Source organism: Dromiciops gliroides, chromosome 3 (genome assembly GCF_019393635.1).
Source record: "Dromiciops gliroides isolate mDroGli1 chromosome 3, mDroGli1.pri, whole genome shotgun sequence".
Taxonomy (NCBI): Eukaryota; Metazoa; Chordata; class Mammalia; order Microbiotheria; family Microbiotheriidae; genus Dromiciops; species Dromiciops gliroides.
Genome location: NC_057863.1, coordinates 205,344,725 through 205,363,300, shown reverse-complemented (window position 1 = coordinate 205,363,300; position 18,576 = coordinate 205,344,725). Strand labels below are relative to the sequence as shown.

Here is an 18,576-nt window from a genome sequence, read left to right as displayed (position 1 = left end):
ATTATGAACCTTGTAGTTCATCACAAGGTTGAGATAGGGAAGGGAGAAAAGGATAGCTGATGAATGGGTTATGCTCTGGGAAAGAACTGAAAGAAGGAGTTATGGGAAGGATAAGGTTCAAGATTCTCCCTCAATGTCTATCTTCATGCCAGTTGCTACTGTTCTGTCCTTAAAGGTCCAGGGAGGTGCCTCGTGGCCCGGCAAAGCCAGAAGAGACATAGGATTCTAATCAGGTGATACTGGTGCCAGGTCTGAAGTGGAGAAGTCCTTGGGCAATGGGAGGTAATGAGCACCTTGTCCTGGAGGCACCCAACATTGGAGAAGGTACAAGCCAGGAGGCAGATTCCTGTTTGATGAACTGCTTTGAGGTGGGTGTCAGGGTTTTATATAAAAAATTATAAGACATTATAGGAATTGGCTTAAGAAAAAGTTCACAACGTTTTTATAGTCTGATTCTTTCTCTGAATTCACATAATATCCCCTTTTGATGTCCTTTTCAATATCAAGCATCTGGTTTATTTTTCTCCTCTCCCCTAATTTATTTTATTAGGCTTTATTGTTTAACTTTTACTTTTACATAATTTGTTTACCAATAGATCCCACTTCCCATAAGTCTTCCATTGTAATGAAGAGAAATCATTAAGCAAAACCAGCCATCATATTGGATGTGTCTGATGGTGTAGGCAACACTGCCCAACTCTCAAGCAAAAGGAAGGAGGAGAATTCCCTCATTTTGACTCTAAGGTCAAGGTTGATTCTTATATTGTTGCAGTTGGGGTATATTGTTTTCATGGTTTTTATTTCATTCTATACCAGTTCTTATACATCCTCCCAAATTTCTCTATAACCATGGATTTTTTGTTTGTTTGGGTTTTTTTGGCGGGGCAATGAGGGTTAGGTGACTTGCCCAAGGTCACACAGAGAGTAAATGTCAAGTGTCTGAGGCTGGATTTGAACTCAGGACCTCCTGAATCCAGGGCCTGTGCTTTATCCACTGCGCCACCTAGCTGCCCCTTTCTTCTTCTTTTTTTTTTGTTTGCATGTTTTTTTATAGCATGATAACCTTCCAATACACCATAATGTGCTTAAACATTTCCCAATCAAAGTGAGGTGAATTTTTAAAAAGTGAGATCCAATACACTTTCTTCCATATTATTCAAATGCCAAATTTAAGTTTCATCTCATCAAGAGTGGATGTTCTCTCCAATTATGTATATTGTGACACATCCATGCCTGCCCACTCTGGGCTAATCTTGTTCATGTCCTTCAGTAATTTTGACACAGGGAATACCACCAAACTACTAGGGGCCTTTCTTATTTTAGTTTTACTGGATACATGATTTCATCTGTGTAAAGAACTTTCCTGCTGAGGTATTCCCTCTGCCAAGACAGTCTTGTAATGGTTCTGCAAATTAAAATCTTAGGAGAGTTGCCTGAGAACAGAGGGGAGACACTGAGAGGTTAAATTATTTGCCCAGGGTCACACAGCCAATAAGCATCAGAGGTGGGATCTCAAGCCAGTCTTTTGGACTCTGAGGCCAGCTCTCTATCCACTATGCCACACTGTCTCTTTCCCTCTTTCTTCTGAGATCATGATTCCAGGAATTTTTGTGCAGGCTGTCTGGTTATTATTGGTTTTTGCATGACCAGACTTTTTCAACCATACATTTCTTTCTTCCAGTTCTTTTTTTTGGGGGGGGGCAGGGCAATGTGGGTTAAGTGACTTGCTCAGGGTCACACAGCTAGTAAGTGTTAAGTGTCTGAGGCCGCATTTGAACTCAGGTCCTCCTGAATCCAGGGCCAGTGCTCTATCCATTGCACCACCTAGCTGCTCCCATCCTCCAGTTCTTTTTTTGTAGTTCCATATGCCTTTCTATTGACCTCTTTGTGTTATTCATTTTAATTTCTCAGAAATTATAGTATACCAAAGCCATCCAACAACACTCTAGCACAAAGTAGAAATTGAAGAGGGATTTCCATTAGGAGATGTGATCCTATGGATAGTTCTGTTTGTGAATAACAAAGGATGCATAGGGCAGCTAGGTGGGGAAGTAGAGAGAGCACCTCCCCTTGGAGTCAGAAAGACCTCAGTTCAAATCTGGCTTCAGAAACTTGGCAGTTACTAGTGGTATAACCCTGGGCAAATCACTTAACCAGGATTGCTTACTCCTTCAGAAAAACCTTGATGCTCATTGCACCAAGCCCCAAAATATGGCAGAGCCTCCTGGAAAAGATTTTCAACCACTTATAAGACTTTGACTCAATGATTTACATAGGAAATACCAAGTGGGTGTCTATCTATTATGACATGCAGTTAGATGGGCAATCTTTAGAGTTGTTCATTAGTGTGTACATGTGTATATATTGTATATGCATTTATGTATGCATGCATATATTTTTGGATATATGCCTGAATACATTCATGTATCTATGAAAGGCAATACAAATGGACAATGAACTGGGTAACAAATTGGTCCCCAAATTAAACAGGATTAAGAAAGTGGGCTTGGGGCAGCTAGGTGGAGCAGTGGATAAAGTACCAGCCCTGGATTCAGGAGGACCTGAGTTCAAATCTGGCCTCAGACACTTGACACTAGTTGTGTGACCCTGAGCAAGTCACTTAACCCTGATTGCCCTGCAAAAAAACAAACCAAACCAAACCAAACCAAAACCAAACCAAAGAAACAAAAAAGAAAGTGGGCTAGATTGCTTACAGCCAATTGCAAAGTTACTTAAATGACCCCAAATTTTTCTGAAAACAGAGGCCCAACTTCTTCATTCTAGTTTTCTTTTTGATCTTACATTCTTTCAAAAGTAATACAGATAGGGGGCAGCTAGGTGGCTTATTGGATAAAGCACTGTGGGCCCTAGATTCAGGAGGACCTGAGTTCATATCCGGCCTCAGACACTTAACACTTACTAGCTGTGTGACTCTGGGCAAGTCACTCATTGCCCCACAAAAAAAGAAAAAAAAAAGAAAAATTCAGATAGTTTTTGCTTATTATGCAAATTTTACTTTACATAAAGAATTCTGAAAGAAATCTGCATGCCAAAAAAACCCCTAGGTTAACTTGACAATACTGTGCTCTCTCTGTTCCTGCTTGCTGCTCCATGGACTCCTACCTTCCCACAAAAAAACCAAACCAAACCAAAACACCCTCCAAATGAAAGCAGAAGAAAGGGGGGGAGGCTTGGGCTCAAGACCTATTCTGAGAGAGGAGACTGTTGCCCAACTCCGCCCACCAGCCTGGATGTCCAACCCTGCCTGTCACCTCTTCTCTCCTATCTGTGATTGTGTTCAGCCCCGCATGTATCTGCCTCCCCCCTCTTCTTCCTCTGGTTCCAACCTGGCCCCTAAGTGGCTGGCCCCAGCCCTGTGTGTTCCTCCTCTTACTCTTGCTCATCTGTACCCAGCTCTCATGTGTCCTGGATTCATGTGCTGGTCCCCTTCCTGCCTTCCTCCCTCTCTTCCCCACATCTACTGGCAAATTCACATCATGCAAAAATTGCTTTAAGTCAGAACTGTCTTACATACTATATACTTACCATAGCTATAGATCTTTTTCACCATTCAGCATCTACTAAAGTAGTAAGTAAAAACTAATACTTCACAATAACATGCTTTACAAACAGCATATTGATTGTAAATCATCTATTTGAATAACAGAAAATATTGACACAGACTTGAATACATATTCAATAATTCAGCATTATACTAATAAAAATTATTTGAAAGTCAATGAAATAACCACCTGCCAGTCAATTAGATAGGTTATTTTTTCTTTACTAAAAATGTTAGATTATCTATTTTCTGAATGGTTTGTTCAATGTGCATATTTTATTAGTAAGATTTTACCCTAGTGTTTTTCTTCCAAATGGCTGCAAGCATATTCACATGTGATCCCACTTCTCCCTATCTTTTCTTAACTGTCAAACTTAAATAAATAGCATTTATTTATTTTAAAAACTTTTAAGTAAAGATTTACCTTATCTCTTTTTCCCTTATCATCTCCACTACCCCCAATGGAGTATAAGAGGCTAAAATTCTAGCTATGATGTATAAAATCTAATGAGGGGTTGCCTTAAATTAGAAAACATATAGCACCAATCTTGGTGCATTAAGTATTTATTAAAGTATATTAGGGTTTAGTAAAGAAGAATTAGATCTGTCTGCTCTTGCTAGTCTGCCTCCCCACCTGCCAAGCCAAAGTATCCAACCCATAAAGCCCCACTCCCTCCTCTGCTTCTCCTAGAACCTCTTGTTAAACAGGAAAAAAGGGCTGTACACACACACACACACACACACACACACACACACACACACACCTCCAAGCTAATTGGCTGGTAACTTTGATTGACAGGACCCATGAGCAAACATCACTTCCTGATGCTGAACTGACCTTCAAAACCCCAGAAAAGGTCACATCTGGACACTAAAGTCACATGGTTTCTAAATCATATGCTTTCACCTCATGGCAGAGCTTCCCTGCAATATCTTTCCCAGCAGGGGGTGTCATTCCAATTCTCACAGGAGAAAGAAAGAAAACATGATTTTTGGAACAAACATGTATAGTCAAGCAAAATACATTTCCTTATTAGTCTCATTATTTACCAATCATTTACAAATTTACCTACTTACCAATGAAATATAAATTGCTGATCCCGACATTCTTGGAGGCAGTCAGTATAGAGTACTTCCTGGAATCAGGAATCCAGCCTTAGACTCTTACTAGCTGTTTGACCCTGGGCAAATATAAGAAATAATGGGCTTTTTGTCAATGCCCAAAAGCCCCAAACAGAGGAGATTAATCTAGACTGACTGAATTAAATGAGACTGACTGAGAGTGATTGACTTTGCTGATTAACCTACTTAAAGTTAATTAGATTGAAACCACACCTGGCAGGCCCTCAAGAGGGCATTGTTCTTAGAAGCTAAGGACTTTGAACTCAACAAGGAGACCACCCTCAAGTCCAATGAACCAATCTAACCAATCAGCTTGGAGGATGGGGGGCAGGCGGGAAGGGAAGCAGAAGGAGGAAGGGTTGTTGGCTCTCTTGTTCTGTTTCTGGAACCTCCTGTTGGTGGCAGTGGGGAAGGAGAAGAAGAAGGCCAGGCAGAACTCTAGGGTGGCTAGGTTTTTTCTTAACTTTCTGAACTCCACTTGTTCTCTCTTTACTATTCTTTAATAAATGCTTAATGCCCAAAGACTGGTGCTAAAAGCTTCTAATTGAAGGCAACCACACATTTAGTTTTACTCATCAAAAGTCACTTAACCTATATTTGCCTCAGTTTCCTCAAATGTAAAATGAGGAAAAAACAACACCTACCTTGCATGGTTGCTGTGAGGATAAAGTGAGATAATATTTGTAAAGCATGCAAGGTGCCTGGCATATAGTAGGCACTCTATAAATGCTTATTCCTTTTCCCTCCCTAGAGCATCTAAAATCCAACCTATCTAACCAACCTTATCTCATACTACTTTCCTTCATATGTTATACATGTCAGCCACAATGACACACTTTTAATTCCTTGTTCTCATTCTGCCTTCTCCTCCCTTTTTATCTTTCTTTATGCTGTCACCTATGTCTTGAATGGACTCCTGACTCCCATCTTTTCTGTCTGTGGAATTCTAAATCTACAGTTACTCTTTCATGAGGGCTTCTTTGAGCCTACATTCCTAGGTGAAAGTAATATTTTACTCCTTTATTTTTCTCATAATAATGTCTTTGAACTCCTCTATAATAATGTCACGTTCACACCATTGTCTGTGTAATCTCTTATCTTCCTTTCATTAAACTGTACTTAGTGAGAGTAGCATAGGTATAATACTTATGTTTGTACTCCCAATGCCTAGCACCTATAGAACAGAGGTGTGTTAATTGCTTGGGGCAAGCAGAAATTTTTATCTGTGACAGTATTGGTCAGGCATGTCTGCTTCTACTGACAATAGGCTGACTTAGAACATCTGACCTTGACCAGATGGAACTGGATTGAGCTGGTTTCTGTAATCTTAGTTAATTTTCTATTAGTTGAGGTCTAAATTTTGTACCACACACATTTCATTGCTTTCTTTAACTATATTTTTAACTCTGTGTTTTTTTATTGTTTTAAATTTTAAACAAGAAGTTTATTTAAACAACAAGATGTTTGACTTGAATGGAAAACTATCTAGGATCAATTTCTTTATAGTAATTTATCCCTTCTGAGAGACAGAGATTGTCCTACATATAAAAGCTACATACAAAAAAGTTATAAAATCATCCTTGGTTTTATAATGATAAAAGGAAAACATTGTAATTAAACAATCAAACAAAGTATGCAAGGGTCTTTTTGCATGTGTGTGTTTTGTTGTTGTTAAACAGTGAGAGCAAAATAACTTACTGCAATGTAAAGATAAAAGTTTAATGAACATGCCACTAATAGAGAAAAGAGATATTTTTACAGAACCAATGTGTTTTCCCTTCCCATATCCATTTGATGCTGATCAAAACATACCATTGGCAATTTAGTTTTTTTTTTTATTTTTGAATAGAATTTTATTTTCCAAAATATATGTAAAAACAAATTTTAACATCAATTTAAAAAAAATTGTTCCAACTTCTCTTCCTCCTCTATTCCCACCCCCCACCCACTAGAACTCAAGCATTTCAAAATAAATTATACATGAGTAGTCATGGAAGACATTCCCACATTAGCTAGGTTGTGAGAAAAAACAGTCAAAAAACTCCCAAAACTTCTTAGTTTTTAAAAAATACCCATTATGCCTATGCACATACACCAATTACCTTAAGTACAATAAAGGCATAGGAGATGGGAATAAAAGAAGAGAGAAAACTATATTGCAGTAGTGAGGATGTGGATGAACCAAATCTTGGTTTTCTAATTGTGAACGTATTGTTTTCCTTTGGAGCACAGTTCTGGAGTAGAGTTGCAGGTTTTCTTTTTAGTAAACACCTCCTATCTGCTGCTGGAATACAACAATCATATCTTCATCCTTCATTTCTAACTGTGCAGGTGTATCTGTTACATTTATTGGTTGCCCAGCAAATCAGAGTCTGATCTGCCTCATCAACAAACCTTGTTCACAATAGGTTTTCATTAGTTTACTAAACTGTGTGTGCCTCTTAATCTTAAATTGCACCACTGCATGAACCATCTTGTCCGGCCACCTTCAAATTAATGTGATTTTTGTTTTCAGTCTTGACTCCTTATTTGGGCTTTTTGTCAACTATGGTGAGTCCAGGGGTCTCACCTCACAAAAGAGGCACAAGGATGGTCCATTCCAAGGAAACTAGGTGGGGGATGGGGGTGGGGAGAGGCAGCAGTGGCAAGAGCAGGAGGAGGAGGAAGAGCCAATTCTGTGTTTTTAAAGAATAAATATTACTCCAAGGAAACATGAAAAAGTTGTAACTCTTAAAGAGCATACTTCAACAATAAAGATATTCTAGTGGCTGTTGGTGTGTGGAAGTCTTAACATTTCAAAGATCATTCAAACCCACAGTAAAATAGGTTGGTAAAGGGAAGTGTGATTAAAACAAAAATAAAAACAAAACCAAAACCACCCAGCACTACCAAACTCTTGTAAAACAGCCTAATTAATCCTTAGAAAACAAGCAAAGACCTGCTCGTAAATTGGGAAACTGGAGGGGTTATTTATTCCTGCATAGTTCAGTGCTCACTTCTTGCACTTATAAAAACAGCAAGAACAGTAGTTTAAAAAAAACAACAACAAAACAGCTAACTCGTTAACTAGCCAGCTGCTCACCATTGCCATTCAGGAAAAAAAATGGTTATGGTCAAGACAATACAAATGAAGACTGGAATACTAAAGATAAGACAAAAATAATTTCTGAACATGAAACTTGCCTTTTTACTCAGGCCACAGAGGTATGAGTGAGTCTGTAAGACCTGGAGAGTTTCAGAAGATTGTAACATTTCCACCTCCCAGATCTGTTTTGGAGATTTTTATAACTTCTAGTTGGGCTGGAAGCCTTGTCCTTGTTGACAGAATGTTGACATCTGACAAATATATTGATGGATTAAGTGGCAGAATTGTTACAGAACTAGAGACATTCCTAAGTGGAGATGTAATATTGCAACACAGCCTTGCACCATGCCATAAATCACAAAAAGTTAAGAAACTTTATAAGATACATATAGAGTAGTTGGAAGCTGAACTTAAAAAACAAAAGTGTTAGTAGTTTCTCAGCATAACAATATATTTATTAGTGTTCATCATTTCCTCAAATGGGGCAAGATTTCTAGGCCCACTGAAATAAAAAATACCTCACATTTTCTGGGATGGATGTTCAAAGGAAATTATAGCTTGTGACATTTGGAGAAGATAGCAGTTTGAAGAGGTGGCATTTGATCAGTGATACATAGGTAACATATGGCTACAGACTGGAGATTATTTTCCCCATTCCCAGTTGCCTAAGCCTTTCGAATCCTAGTACAAAAGCCATTGCTTCAGGTAAGCCTTGAACATCACTACGAGCCCAACCTCCACCATCGTTACATCAAATTTACTTGAGGAGGTAAAAACTTTCCTTCCCATCTTTGCTAATTTTTTTAAAAAATAATATTTCATTTACCAATTACATGTAAAAACAATTTTGCCACTTTTTTCTTTTAAATTTTGAGTTTCAAATTCCCTCCCTCCTTCTCCTCTCCCTCCTTTTGAGAAGGAAAGCCATTTGACATACATGTGTGGTTCTGCAAAACACATTTCTATGTAAGTCATGTTGTGCAAGAAAACAGACATAAAAAACCCAAGAAAAATAAAGAAAGTAAAGAAAAAGTATCTTTAATCTGCATTAAGGGTCTACCAGTTCTTTCTCTGGAAATGGACAGCACCTTTCATCATAAGTCCTTTAGAATTGTCCTGGATCATTGTATCGCTAAGAATATTTTCTTTTTTTGTTTGTTTTAAGAAAACTTTGTTCATAGGGGATTTTTTTTCATGTTTTACTTTGTTTCTAATGGTGGAATAAAAGGTTTTATTTCCCACTAAGGGAATTTTGGGCCTCAGGTGACAGGCAAAAATTTTTGGATAGAATTCCCTCTCTGTTTTTTGGGAACCCTTAAATAACATTGATTTTTTCTCCCACTCATCACAATTTTAAAGTGTTTATGGCCATATATATGAAAAATATACTGAAGAAGCCTCAGTGCCACCAAACCAACAATTTAATATTTGACAAATAACATTAAGAAAAGTATTCATCTATTTTTTCATAAAAACCTGTCTAATCCATTGTAAAGTCTATAGATATTTTGACTTTGCTTTTCATAATCAAATAAAAAGAGACACTCTGTTGTCTTGTGCAGAAAGTAATTTAAGAAAAATCCTGAAGTCTGATAAGTGGTTAGAGTGAAATTTTGAATTACAGCATTCATGAACAAAAAGATGACTGTTTAATATATGCCATTTCCCCAAGAATCTTCTCAGGGACTGTTTAATAGACTTCAGTCAACTCCTCCACAAGTCTAATGAATTAGACAATTTAGACTAAAGGCAGAGGAATACAAAGAGCTTTATAAGCTGTACATAATTCTAATTTCTAGTTAGTTCTTCCTTCTTTTCCTCCTTTTCCTCTTCTTCCTCTTCATTCTTCTTGTATTATCATTTTTCTACTATCTGTATTGGTATAGTAATATAAATGATATCCAGTAGGGATATTGAATGCTTTTCTATATATGTAATGCTTTTCAGATACTTAAAGTGATTGTACTATAGTGTTGTTTTTTTTTTTTTTTTTAGGATTCTGGATTGAGTTGACATAAAGTGATAGCAACCCCCCCCCCAAAAAAAAACCCTAAACACCTCAAACACACAACTCCCACCAAACAATCTGAGAATAAGAGGTATTACGTCTCATATAAAATAGTTGAGAAAGTAAATATCCACTAATTTTATTTGTATCAGAGACAGTCTAGAAAAAATGAGGAAGCTGATTGAATGAAAAACGGTGAACAGGTCTAAGAAATCTCAGACATTTGGTCTATTTTGTTTCCTTTTGTTTAATTTTTGTAGGAAATTGTAGAAGGGGAAGATCTAAGCATGTGTGTATGTCATATTCTTGTGTGTGTGTTTTTTTAAACTTTAAGATGGAGGAAGATTCAGAAAATGAGAGGGTGGGTGGTGTTGGTTAAGTTGAGACTCAGCCAATTAAAATTTGGAGAGTGGAAAGAGATGTTTTTGAAAATGATTTTCAAGAGCAATGGAAAAACTATAGCTCAGTTTTTTCTAACTGCATTATTTTGCTTCTCCTTTAAAAAGTATTTTTTGAATTTAAGAACCCTGCTCCTGTAAACATTAAAAAAAACCCACGATAAAATCCAAGACAAAGTTTTCTAACATTGCTTTATGATTTCCATGAAAAGAATTATTGAATGGAATTAAACCATTAATAAGCATTTCCTGACCCCAAGTGTTCTGATCTGCTGTTTTCACAATACCGCTTCAATCTGTAAAACCATATATTGACTGCCTTATTGCCTTATCTTCTCACACTGGAATCTAGAGAGGTTAAGTGACTTACCTGCCAGGATCACATGGATCTGAGGCAGGATTTGAATTTAGATCTTCCTTGTTCCAAGTATAGAGCTTTATGTACTATACTATCCTACTTCAAACCATATGGATATGTCACCATAGCTTTTGTTATCTTTGCAAACTCCCTGAAATTACACATATCCAGAATGTGCATATTATTATTATTATTATTATTATTATGGCTTTAGCCAGATCCCTTTCCTCTTTCTTATTTCAAGTACCATCCTTTCATCCAGGGAGTTCTCTGATTTTTGGAACCATGCATCTGCCCAAATTATGCCATCTTCTATTCTTCGCCTGCTTTGACTCAAACTTATTGATTTCTTAGTTCATAGAGGGAAATGCCATCGTTCCTCATCATGCCTGAAAAATATTCTTCTCTGTACAGGTTGTGATTCACATTAAACATACCAAATAATCATTCATCAGTCTTGATGTTAAAGATATTGATAATTCTCCAATTCAGAGTTGTTCCATACCTTACAGAACTATAAATGGAATTCTGACACCTGAAGCAATGAACCTAGGGGTGTGTGTGTGTGTGTGTGTGTGTGTGTGCTACTAATCCAAGGTATGACAACTGTGGGTGTTGAGGTAAACTGGAAATTGTTTACTTTGGAAGTTAGGGAGGCTGAGGAACTAGGAGGTCAAGATTTTTGAAGCAAATAGGGATTAAAGTAAAATAATAAGACTGTAAACTTTTTATGGGGACCTAAGTTTCCATAGATAAGAGCAATAAGAATCTGGACAGGATCAAGTACACTTTAATAGCAGAAAGGTGGCTGTTGATTGACATTAGTAGAGAGAAGTTTTGAAAATGACAGGGAAAAAAGGAGTAAATCATTTCATTCTTGTATCCCTGTGTTAGGGATATGAAAGGAGTCACTGGACCTGGAGACATGTAGTATCATCAAAATAAAGTTAGGTTTCAGTGAGTACCAGAAAATGGAAGGAATATAAAAGGAATAGATTTAAGATAAAGGGGAGGTTAACAGTAGAAGCAACAATGGAAAAGAATACAATACAAGAAGGGGCTAGGGACTAGGATTGTGTAGGTATGTTGTCAATAAACAATATCAGTATATGCTTGTTTCCCTTCCAGAGTACCTTCAAGTAAATCAACTTCTTCTTTCACTGAATTGACTAGACCCTTAACATTCACACAAAGAAGAAAATCTCAATGATTTGGGTTCCACTAACTTGTAATGTATGGTCATTTGACCTAGTCTGGGCTAAAGTACTTCCATATACTCTATATGAAGAAAAGATTTGTTCAGAAAATGAGTAATATAAACAGGATTGTGCAAGGCATCACCAACTCACCTAAGGGAAAACACTTTTTTTGAAATTTTACTAACCAATATTTTTTGTAGGTATCACTTATATATAGCTTAGAAACCCCATGAAGATTGAGTTCACATGAACTTGGGTCCAAGCCTGTCACCTGATCCCAAAAAGTCTTTCTTTGGCTCACTGGTCCCACCTCCGAGTAAAAACTCCAGGGAAATTTTAAAAACAAAACTGCGGTATATCTTATATTTAGGTTACTGTTAAAACGTTCCCTGTTTTAGCATAGGTATCAGTGTACAAGATGGGCCTATCTTTATTTTGACTTAATTTTTATCCACTGCAGCAAATATATAATATACCCAAAGGATTCATGGAACCCACAAAGAAATATAGAAACATAAAGCACTCAAATAACTCATTGTTATTGTTAAGAGTCATTTCAGTCATGTCCGACTCTCTGTGACCCCACTTGGGATTTTCTTGGTGAAGATACTGGAGTGGTTTGACATTTCCTTCTCCAGCTCATTTTTATAGTTGAAGAACTGAGATAAACAAGGTTAAGTGACTTGTTCAGGGTCACACAGCTTTAAGTGTCTGAGGCTGGATTTGAACTCTAATCTTCTTGATTCCAAGGTTAGGTCTCTATCCACTGTGCCACCTAGCTGCCCAGAAATAATCATTAGGTAACTCCTAAAATGTAGAGACATGTTGAGGAAACAATGAACAAATATTCTACATTCACTTCAGCTCTAGCCTGGCTAAGCAATTCTTAGAAACAATAGGGTGGGCAAGGCCCATGTATCTGATTTCACCTCCCTCCTCCCCACTCTAGGGCAAAGCTTTAGTCATTCAGCTACAGGGAAATACTCTGGTGAGGATCCTCTTTCTTTTCTCAGAAGTGCACTATCAAGGAAAAAAAAATTCTGGGAAGCATGTACCTAACTCTTGAATATAAGAACTTTCCAACTCCGGATTACATACCAGAGAACCACTAACACTGGAAGTGTTCATTCCTGAGACCTCTGATCTTTGACCTGTGTTCATAAAAGGAAACAATGGCAGAAGACAGACACGAACTGGAGGTCCAGGAACTCCTGCTCCCAGGCTTGCCTGGACAAGTGGATGGCTGCTCACCAGGTGCTTCTTTGTCAATTCACAATTTTGTTGTTTCTGGGATTGGTGAGAACAGGTAAAAATTCCTTGCCCAACCCAGTTAAAGATCTAGTCTAGAAGTTCAAGGATGAGAAAGCACAGAAAAAGACAAAGACAAATGTTGTGAGCTGCCTCACAGTTTATTTTTGGAGACCACAGAGAGGGTCACTCCTCTGACAAAAGTTTATCCTTCTGAGCATCAATTGATCAAGTTGCATGATGCAGCTCCAGTCTTTGAAGCTTAATTATTAAGATGTCCATGCTCATGTCTACCTGCTGAGAACTTATTTTATGTTCTTGGGGTTAATTCCAAACATTGAAAAGGTGATTTAGTAGGAAGTATTTTCTTTGGATACTTCCGGACCAAGTGAGGGGGGGGAAACTACCTACAAGTATTTAGAATTCCTGGTCCTTGACCAGCCTTCTTCATGTTTATACAAGCATTAGTATTTCAAACAAAGGGATCAGGACAAGTCTTCATCAATGATACTATTTAAGGCTAGATTCCTTTTGCTTATAGAAGGGATAAGCTCTGTTGCTGATGTCACTTCTTTGGTAGGATTATGCTTTTCAAGCATTTTTGCATGTTTAAGATCATCACTTAAAAAAAATTTATTTATAAGCATCCTTTTCGTTTCTTTTTCTTTTTTTTTTTCAAGGCAATGAGGGTTAAGTGACTTGTCCTTAATCCTCCTGAATCCAGGGCCGGTGCTTTATCCACTATGCCACCTAGTTGCCCCCCACCTGATTGATTTTTAAGGAATTTAAGCCTTCATACCTATTAGAGAAAGACTCTCAGCAACTTCAGATACAAGCACCTATTATAATGCATCAGTCAAACAAGCATCGAGCACTTATTGTTCACCTAAAATGTGGCAGTTTAACAAGTATCTACATGATCTAGTATACTGTAACATGGTTACTATGATTAAGGGAAGAGGGCTTTTGGGCATTTGGCTCACTAAACTTTTTTCTAGAGGAATGATAATTTCAAAGTTTAAGTGTCTTTCTTTGTAAAAGAAATGCAAATCAAAACAACTCTGAAGTGTCAACCCATACCTGGCAAATTAGCAAAAATAACGACACATACAGAGTGGAAAAAAAAGGGGGATGAGTACTATTCCATTGGCAGAGCTGCCAATTGGGTTTATGATTCTGGAATTATGTAAAGAAGATGACTAAAATGTACATACAAATAGATTCAGAGATTCAGCAGCTAGACATATGCCCAAAGGAGGTAAGAACTGTAACAACAAACCATTTCTAGCAAGACTTTTTGTAACATCAAAGTCAATCCATAGGTATGAATTTAGCAAGCACCTATTATGTGGCAAGCCTTGTACTAAGTGTTGAGGATACAAAGAAAGACAAGAGACAGTCCATGGCCTCAAGGGGATTACAATCTATCTCTTTCTATCTATGTCTATCATTCATATACACTTTCTAACTCTCACTTTCTCAATAATCAACCAAGGGAAGGCCCTTGAATTTGGATTGAGAAAGACTTCTTTTAGAGGGTAGGGTTTTAGCCTGGACTTGAAAGAAATTAAGGAAGTGAGGAGTCAGAGGTGAGGAGGGAAGAGCATTCCAGAACTAGGGGACAACCAATGGAAAACGCCTGGAGCCAAGAAATGGATTGTCCTGTTCAAAGAACAGGAAGGAGGCAGGTGTCTTTGGATCAAAGAGTATGTAGGGGTAGTGGTATAAGGCATAAGAAGACTAAAAAAGCAAGAGTTCTATGTAATGAAGGGCTTTTAATGCTAAACAGAAGATTTTGTATTTGATCCTGGAGGCAATAGGAAGCTACTGGAGTTTAGTGAATAGGGAGTGACATGGTCAGACTTGCATTTGAGGAAAATTACTTTGCTAGTTGAAAAGAGACTGAACTGGAGTGGGAAGAGACTTGAGGCAAGCAGATCCACCCGTACTATTGCAATATTCTAGGCGCAGTGAGATGAGTGCCTACCTCAGGGTGGTGACAGGGTCAGGGGATCATATTTGAGAGATGTTGCAAATGTGGAATATTAGGTCTTGGAAACAGATTGGATATGAGAGGGTAATGGTGAGAGACAGAGAGGAGTTGAGATTGATGAAGTTGTGAATTTCAGGGACTGGGAAGATGGTGGTATCCTCAACAATAATATAAAAAATTGGAAAAGGGCAGGATTTGGGGAGGAAAGATAAAGAATTCAGTTTTACATATGTTGAGTTTAAGACATCTAACTCAAGTCATCCAACTCAAGAGGCAGGTGGAGATGTGAGAATTGAGGTAAGCAGAGAGGTTAGAGCTGGATAAGTAGATTTGAGAATCATCCATATACATAAGATAATTAAATCCATAGAAGCTGATGTGATCACCAAGTGAAGTAGTATAGACAGAGAAGAGAAAAGGGACTAGGACAGAGCCCTGTGGGAAAGCCATCATTAATAGGCGTGACCTAGTTGAGGATCCTGAAGACCTAGGAGGAGCAGTTAGATGACTAGAAGGAGAAACAGGAGAGAGTGGTACTCTGAAAACCTAAAGAGAAGAAGGCATTAAGGAGAAGAGTGTGATTGGCAAATGCTGATGTGCAGAGTACATTTATAGTACACAACAATCAATCAAAAGCAACAGGCATATCTAACTAATAAAGTAAAGTTAGCTAGCTCCAATTAGTAACACAATAAAGAGGACTACATATATAATACAACTTAGCTATAAGCAATGATATATACGCCAAAACAATTAAGAAACAGACATTGCTATAATGTGAACATAACACCAAACATAATCAAATGAACCTAACAGTAAAACAAGAAATAGTTATTTTAAAGCACTGGTGTCTATTTTTCTACTGTATAATTATGCATTTTAGACTTATCCCAGATGAATTTTGCAAGAAACTACAAATGGCCCCATGGAAGAAAGCCAACCAAGCCTCAAAGCCCATTGGAATGAGACCCTCTCTAATTGGTGGAGATCTCCCAAGTTACAGCTGTGAGAGTGGAAGAGAAGAATGATTTGGTTTCTTCAGTCCTCTTCAGGTTTGTTTTTTGGCTTCCTGCTCCGAGAGAGAAGATCTATGTTGCCAACATCTCTTCAGGTTAATGAAGAGAGAAAAAGATTTTGGGAAGAAGCCTACATGTAGAACTTTGAGGACATCTGCATTCCCAGTTACTACACTTGAGACTTCAGGGAATTTTCCCTTGTGTAAGATTTGGGACTCTCTCCCTAGGTTGAGCTGAGTTACCTTGGTCTCAATGGGAGATCTACTTCACTATGTATTGTTTGGTATATATTCTCATATGTTTACTTTCTTTGATTTGTTTTGCCATTGATTGGGATGAATGAGTTCCTTTTCTAATATATTTATAATCTATGTGTGTATATATACATACACATACACTGTTGTATATGTGTGTATATCTATCTATATTTATACCTATATCTAATCAGTAAGAGACTTCAGAGTTTATGAATATGGAGGTGGTACATTTGTGGGGTGATGACAATAGGAAGAGTATGACTCTCTTTGTGTTTGGCTAAGATGGGATGGAAGGATATTACTGAGTGATAGAGGTAGAGGGAGAACCTGGAAGTCGAAGTGAGGATCAAGGAGTATTCTAATTCCTTACTGAATAAGGAAAAATATATCCAATGCTAGAAAGGGTGACCAGGGAGGTTGTGTCATCAGGAGGGAGTCAAGTCCCAGTAAGAGCCAAAGGAAAATATTTAAGAGGAAAGTAAGTTTGTTATCCATGGAGCAGGTATTCCAGAGGGCACAACAGAAGGGATGTTTGTTTGGGACTTTGGAGAGGTGAGTTGAGGAGATGAGGAATAAAAGAATTGGATAGTCTGGGTGAAGAATAGGGTTTGGATGATGTCCTAACAGATACTGGGATCTCTTAGGAAAGTACGACCAGGCAAGAATTTGTTAATTATTAAGTGAAAAAAATTAGAAATATTTTCAAAGTCAGAAGTATTATGACCTGAAGTTAAAATCCTTTCAGAGCCTTGGACAGTTCAGGCAAGGGTTCAGAATCTAGAGCAGAAGTGATGATGCTTTCTTTCCTTAAGGCAGGAGACTACATTGGAAATTTGATGGAATGAGGTCCTTTCTCTACACCCCAACAGTAGAAGACTGGAAAGATGGAGTGATGCTTCTCTTCTCACATAAGGTTTGAAATTAGCTAGGAGACATGTGGTGTGATGCTTCAAAAAAAAAAAGAAATAGGGAAATTTGAAAAAGGGACAAGTTTGGAAATAAAGATAAGAATTTCTGGTTTGGACATCTGAGATGTCTATGGAATATCTGGTTTAAAATATCCAATAGGCAGTTGGTGATGTGAAACTGCAACTCGAGAGAGTTTGGGACTGGACATATAGATCCAAAATAGACACTTTTTAGGGACATCTTCCTAAAGATGATAATTAAACCCAGGGGAATTAACTTGAGGAGAGTGGTAGGGTACATTGAAGGCTTTTAAGGATGGGGTAGACTTGGGCATTTTTCTAGACTGCGGAAATTGAAGATTATTCAGAGAGATGGGATGATTGAAGTTTCTAAAAAAGAAATATAAGGATAAGTTCAAAGACATATGTAGCCTTGGTGTGGAGAAGGGCTACCTCATTTTTGGGCCCTGGAGTAAAGACAAAGGCAGTCAGGGATGATGCCAATGAATTTGAGCTAAAGAAAAGAGATGAATAACGGGCCTTTGGGAAAAGGCCTCTGATTTTCGTAAGTATGAAATAAATTTGTCAGCTGAGTGGGTTAGGGGAGATGTTGGAAGTTTGAGAAGAGAAGGTTTGGAACAGCTTCTCTGGGAAATGGAATAGTGAACCCACCGCGAAAGAGTGAAAAGATTGCTTGGCTTTCATGAAGGCTCAATTGAGTTTAGATAATATAAATTTCTAGTGCATGTGGTCAGCTCAATTGTTTGACTTCCTCCAGTTGTGATCAGCAATGTGTAAGTAGGAGAGAAGGAGCATGAGAGTCATCTATGGTTGGGGTTTCATAAGACATGATCAGTGATAGGACAAGGAAGTAAGATATTCAAGAGAGGATAGTATGAAGATAAACAAGTTAACTACATTTTTGAATAGTAAAGAGAGAGAGGTAAAGCTAATGGCCTGAGAAAGTGCCAACCATTAGAGAGACTGGAGGCCACAATTAGGACAAAGAGTATGTTTAGGAGGCTTAGGGAGGAATGATAAGGAACTATGATCAGATAGAAGAATGAATGAGTTTTTGTTCATGAAAGTGGAACACTTATGGGTGATGGCAAGATGTCCCTGTATATGGTTGAGAAAGTAGTAGATCATGAGATTTGAGAAGATTTTTGGAGGTTAGGATTTTTGAGGGAACATGAACATGAATGTTAAAGTACTGTTGTATAAGGGGAGAAGAAAAGGAAGAGAAGACAGTGAGAAAGAAGGAAGAAATGACCTGGGGACTATTGTACAATAGCTGCCATAATCTGGACTCATTGACAAATTTGATAGGAAGATCTTCAAAGGAAGAGATGTTACTGAGTGATAATAAGGATAATAGCTAGCAGTTACTACCTTCTGATTAGTGGAAATAATGAATCTCAT

At 37.8% G+C, this 18,576-nt stretch overlaps 1 pseudogene; it reads right to left on the bottom strand.

Annotated features, from left to right (window-relative positions):
• Positions 1-6,944: 6,944 nt before the first annotated feature.
• LOC122747350 overlaps positions 6,945-18,576 on the bottom strand; it is a 34,578-nt pseudogene continuing 22,946 nt past the window's right edge.